At 38.6% G+C, this 6000-nt stretch overlaps 1 protein-coding gene across 6 annotated transcripts in view; it reads left to right on the top strand.

Moving 5' to 3' along the window:
* The first annotated feature begins 2695 nt into the window (after window positions 1–2695).
* The window catches only part of LOC110829914 (uncharacterized), a 540512-nt gene continuing 537207 nt past the window's right edge, over window positions 2696–6000 (top strand). For all 6 annotated transcript variants that reach the window (XR_015533586.1, XR_015533588.1, XR_015533590.1 and 3 more), the window contains exon 1: window positions 2696–3107. The gene's annotated coding sequence lies outside the window, so the exon portion shown is untranslated. The remainder of the gene's footprint in view (window positions 3108–6000) is intronic.

Below are 6000 nucleotides of genomic sequence, written 5' to 3'. Positions count from 1 at the left end.
GGAGGATCAAGGGGAATATATACGAGGGTATACGAACATCAGGAGGGTGTAGCGCGGTAGAACGGGCCCTCAGGACATGAAAAACTGTTTAAAAAAGCCCGCAGGGACGAGTGGCCCAACTGCTCTCTACTGATTAATTTCTTTTTTGGGAAAGATGAATGAACGATTGTAAATCGAACCCCGAGGTGAGAATACGAATTACAATATAAGAAATTAAATTACAAATTTAACATAAATTCATGGAGCCGGGATTGCTCAGTCAGTATAGCTACGGGCTGGATGACTGGGGTTCGATCCCCGGTATAGGATTTTTTCCTCTGGCCTCTGCGTCCACATCTGCTGTGGGGCCGACCTAGCCTCCTATCAAATGGGTACCGGAGGTCCTTTCCCGGGGGTAGAGCACGGCCTGGGTGTGGTGCTGACCACTCACTCCCATCTAGTGCCGAAGTCAAGAATGAGTAGGAGCTATACTCCTCTCCCCCCAAGCGCGTACATTGCGTGAAACAGCTTTACTTTACTTTACTTTTACATAAATTCACTGTATTACTTATTCCCTTACACCTTCACAAACTAAGCTAATAGTTGTTACAATTAACTAAAAACATATAAATACAAGAAAACTGCATATAATTAGGTACATATTCACAGCAAATAATGTATACCACCACTGAGTGGCTTTGTACAGCACAAGAGGATAAACTTCCAAATAAATCCTGATTTGACCTGACCTAACATAACCTAATCCAAAATGCACTGTTTTTAAGTTGATTGCATAACATTGTCCACACCACCTAACTGACCACAGTTTGTTACCTAGGCAGTCACCTCATCGTTCGTTAACGCCGCTAGGTTTCTGCTGAGATGACGTCACTGGTGTCCTCTTCTGCGGGACTGTTGGAGCAATAGCATCTTCTTAAACGTTGCTTCCTTACAGCTGATTGTTTACAGAACAGCATAGCATCAAGCAGGAGACCTTTTGTTTTGTTTACTCTATAATGTACCCAAGATTACACATCGACATTTTCCTTGACCTATTTGTTCCTTACCAGAATAAACACGTGCGTTATATCAGATTCCGAATTCTGTAAGCTCCTATTTTAAACAAAAACATACACCACGAAAGCTTTACCGTCGCTCTCATGCCATTTACAAACATTTGTAGATTTCTTCAATACAAGATTTATTAACTGATTCTTCTAATCACCCCTCTTATTAAAAGACAAACGAGTCAACTGCGTTAGTATAATGCAGGTCTGTATGCTTTTAAATTCTCACAAAAATACGTAAACATGCGCTCTAAATTTTGCTTAATTTCTTCGCCAGAAACTGATAGTTGATAGAACAGCATACGTTCAAACTAATTAAGAAATGTATTTTATAGCGTACGATATACGAGGTGCGATCGGAAAGTTTCAAGACTGCCCCTATAAAAACCCGTACACTTATCTCAGGTATTAAATTTATCCATCATCCTCGAAGTAGTTCCCCTGGGAGTGAACACAACGATCCCAGCGCCGCTGCCAAGCCTGGAAGCATCCCTGGAAATCTTTCTTTGTCAGCCTGTCAAGCACCATCTGCGATTCTGCCTGAATCTCTTCTATCATCTCAAATCTCCTTCCCTTTAGCTGAATTTTCATCTTTGGGAAGAGGAAGAAGTCACACGGAGCTAAATCCGGCGATCCGGCAAGATCTTTGAGCTCCTGACAAACGAGAAGTCGATTCTGCTTCTGGTCCTCAGACAGGAGCCTTGGCACAAACTTGGCTGCGATGCGTCGCATGTGGAGTTCTTCCTTTAGAATCAGCTGACAGGTCCCATAGCCTATCCCAACAATGTCGCACAAGTCGTTGATGGTACGACGTCGATCTTCGTGAATGGCCTGCCGAATCTTCGTAACATTTTCGGGCGTTGTGCTCGAAGATGGTCGTCCAGAACGCTCGTCATCATCGACAGAGGTTCGGCCATTTTTAAAACGTGAATGCCACACAAAAGTTTGTGCACGACCCATTGCGGACTCCCCAAATGCTTGCTTTAGCATTTCATAGGTTTCCGTAGCCGTTTTGGCGAGTCTTTGGCAAAATTTGATGCACACGCCATTCCGAAATCGCAGGAGGGTCGGTGTAATGCACTACCAAAACGCCCGTAACTAAGAAACAAATGCTAATTCGATGATGCCGGCTGGCACACTGATTCACTATGAATGTAGGCCGCACCCCCTAGCGGCAGAAGCTCGTACTACATCCGGTTCGCCCTCTATTGACACAGTCTGGAAACTTTCTGATCGCACCTCGTATATATAACCAGCCCTCGTCTATTATTTGTCAAAGGACAAGTATTAATAAAACTTTGACTTCAGTTTTCTTGCTTAGTTTTGACATGTAGATACACAAATCACGCGATCTTAATGTCTTCTAATCGACTCGTCAGTAGGCTCGTTAGCACGCTGGTAGTATTTTTGGGGCCTATTCGTTTTGAGTCTGTCTGTTCAACTGTCTGCTGCCGAGCGCATGGTGTTGATTTTTCGAACCACGGCCTCCCTCATAGCATTTTTTTTTCACTTGCTTAAATTTATCGAGAACTTCATAATTGCCTCACTCTTAGTTTCGCCACATGGTTCGTATCCCATAATATAGGCAGGCTTTGATAACATTTAATAAACACCAACAAAGTTTTTCTCGTATTTATAGTACAATTAGCGTCCACATGTCTAAATCGAAGTCTAGAGGCTAAATGACGAAATGCATAGCACAGTCACCTGTCCTCCACCATACACACGATCAAATCCACTGCTGGCGAAATTAATTCAGTTTTACTTAGTTAAAGTTCTGTCTTTTAACTGTATGAATTGTGTCATTTTATCCAGTGTTAGCACGTAATTTAAAAATGTTCTTAATGTATCAAAATACCTACAAGTTTTAATTATGAACGTGGAATAGTTTAGTCACTAGTTTGACGTGGGCGGTGGAGACTTACCGCCCTCACCTCTCACCCCTCAGTCGTCGTAAGTACGCCACACGAAGCCAAAGTATCGCAGTGAGACGTAGCTGTTCTATTTGCTGTGTTTGAATGCTGATGGATCCTTTTTGTAAATCGGCCTACAGTATCACAGGTAAGTTTCTGTTCCATCTGTCATAATAGGCGTACTAAAATAGAACTTGTGGTTCTATCAGGACATCATAACGAAGTATTTTATAACCTAAAAGTCCAGGTATTTATGTCAAAAGTCTATAAAAACTGCATGGGTCTGCGCCGAGCTGGACTATAAAATAATTCACAGCAATTTTATTTGTCTGTGGATGTATTGTGGACTTACGTCGAAGTTGAATTTTAAGTTTGTGCAGAATTAAAACGAATGGCTTATGGTATTAAATAATTGTTACCACTTACATACATACATCTTTATTACATTCCATGGATTCATAAGTTAGTCAGATGACAATAGGATGTAGAATAAGTCATAATAATACAATACATGTTATACAAATACAAGTCATATAAATGTCACAAAAATACAAACAAAGGATAAATTACGACTTACTTGTAGACATTAGGAATTCATCGACAGAGTAAAAGGAGTGTGTAATTAAGTATCTTTTCAATGCTGGTTTAAATTGTGCTTTTTTATTTACAAGACTTGTGAGATTAGATGGTAGACTGTTGAAAATTTTGATCCCTGCATAATATGCACTCTTCTGAAAACATGAGAGGTTGGCAATTGGTCTATACACAGGCATTTTCCCGGACCGCCTTAAAATATCAGTAGTACGACCACTGTACAAGAAAGGGGACAAAACCAGTGTGACAAATTACAGACCAATTTCACTTTTAACTACCTTTTCTAAAGTGCTTGAGAAGATTATGTACAATAGATTAAGTCATCATATGCATGCTAACAACATATTAGTCCAGGAACAATTTGACTTCAGGAAAGGTGTATCCACTGAAGATGCAGCCTTCAAGCTAACAGACAATGTGCTTATATCTATTAACCAAAAAATGCATGTTGGAGGAATTTTCTGTGATTTAGCATGTGAATACATATTCTCATTAATGAACTTTATTGTAAATAACCAAGAACTCTTTCAAACTAATTCTGAAGCTGAACAAGCCTTCAAAATTTTACTTGTTATTTCATCATAACCTGATGAGTTTTTTGATTTGAGGGAATTTATTACACTTTTCACCTCAGTTTCGGTGGTTGGAATGATATTAAGGCCAGAAAATTTTACAGGGAATGAAGCTTTTAAAATGGAAACAGCATCTTCTGTCCCTGTTTGATTTAAATTTAAGCTTTCAGTAATTGTTAGAAAAAACTTATTGAAGGCATTAGCCACTGTTCCAGGATCATTTACTTTTTCATTATTTATTAGAAGAGATGGCATCTGTTCTGATAAATATATTTTTCCTGTCTCCCTTTTTATTAAGTTCCATGTTGTTTTTATTTTATTGTCTGATTTTGCTATAAGTCTACTGTAATGCTGCTTTTTACCCTCTTTTATAACATTGTTCAGAATTTTACAATACTTAACATAAAATGCTCTTGCATTTGGGTCTTTACTGTTCCTACTGTAGATAAACAGACTCCTTTTATTCTTGCAAGATATTTTTATTCCTTGCGTAATCCAGTCATTCTTTATTTTGCCTATAGTTTCATATGTAATAGGGAAACTAGCTTCAAAAATATTTATAAAAGTACACAAAAATGAGTTGAACTTTTTGTTGGAATCATTGACTTCATACACAGATTCCCATGTTTCATTCTTCAGAAGAAGCTGAAACTGCATGATGGTTACATTATTTACTTTTCTTTTCTTTTCTTCTGCTTCAAAGGTATTAAGTTGGTATCTGCAGCAATATTATTAATCATAAGGTACTGGGCATCATGGTCTGATAGTCCATTTATTATGGGAGAAGCAGAAGTTGAGCTAAGTCTTATACTATCCACAAAAATGTTATCAATTGCTGTTCTTGAGTCATTTTGAATTCTTGTTGCAAAATTTACAGTATGCATCAAATTATATGTTGCTAGTAGTGAGTTTAAATGTTTTTTCCGGCAGTTTTCATTTAGATAGTCTACATTCATGTCGCCACAGATTAAAAATTCAGTTTTTGGATTATACAGATACTTTAGAGTAGCATCTAGTCCCTTTAGAAATTGTTGAAAATTACCTGATGGAGCTCTGTATAGGCTTAATATAACTAAGTTAGCTGTTTTTGTCTCTAGCCGAATTGCACAAATTTCTAAATCCTGTTCTTTACAGTGTTGTGAAATATCAATTTTGTTGAAACATTGGTCTTTCTTAACAAAAATACATACTCCTCCCCTCTGCAGGTTTTGTCTACAGAAACTGGAACCTAATGAATAACCATCTAATGTGAGGTGCAGCAAATCCTGTTCAACCATGTGATGTTCGCTTAGGCACAATATATGGGGATTTATGCTGTCTATTTTCAAAGAATGTTTTAACTCATCACTTTTATTTTTTCTGATGAAAGATATTTAATGAATTTATTGGGTTAACATTTTTACTGCGAACTTTATGACCAAGGAAATTGCAATCAATATATGTCAAGCACCTCTGTGCTTTTGATTTTAAGCTAAAAAAGGCGAGGTTCTGACATGGGTAATAACAGGAATGTTGCTAACACTTGACACATGGCCACCACATATTCTTCCAGCAATCAGATGCGTCAGCCTCCTTCTGCCCAAGGAATTTAAGTATAGGCCATGTGTTGTGTAGTCACCTCTCACAAGAGAAGCCGTGTCAATGACACCAATGTGAGACGTGTCACGCCCCATCAGGGCTCGATCAAGCCGAAGATTCACTCTCCTAACCCTCTCGTTCATCCACGGCCTGTCGTGCCTGCTGAAGAGGTTGACAAGTCCCACATTTGTGTTGGTAGTCCTCTTTGCAATGAAGTCGACATCCTTTTCTATTGAGTATTTTTTATTCCTATCCAGGCTATTACCTGGCCCTCCCACTATAAGAATATGATCTTGC

This window comes from Zootermopsis nevadensis, unplaced genomic scaffold (genome assembly GCF_977971745.1).
Source record: "Zootermopsis nevadensis isolate Lab colony 2312 unplaced genomic scaffold, Znev_1.0 Znev_ptg000001l, whole genome shotgun sequence".
Classification (NCBI taxonomy): Eukaryota; Metazoa; Arthropoda; class Insecta; order Blattodea; family Termopsidae; genus Zootermopsis; species Zootermopsis nevadensis.
Note: the sequence above shows the minus strand (reverse complement) of the source record. Positions and strands in the feature narration are given on the sequence as shown.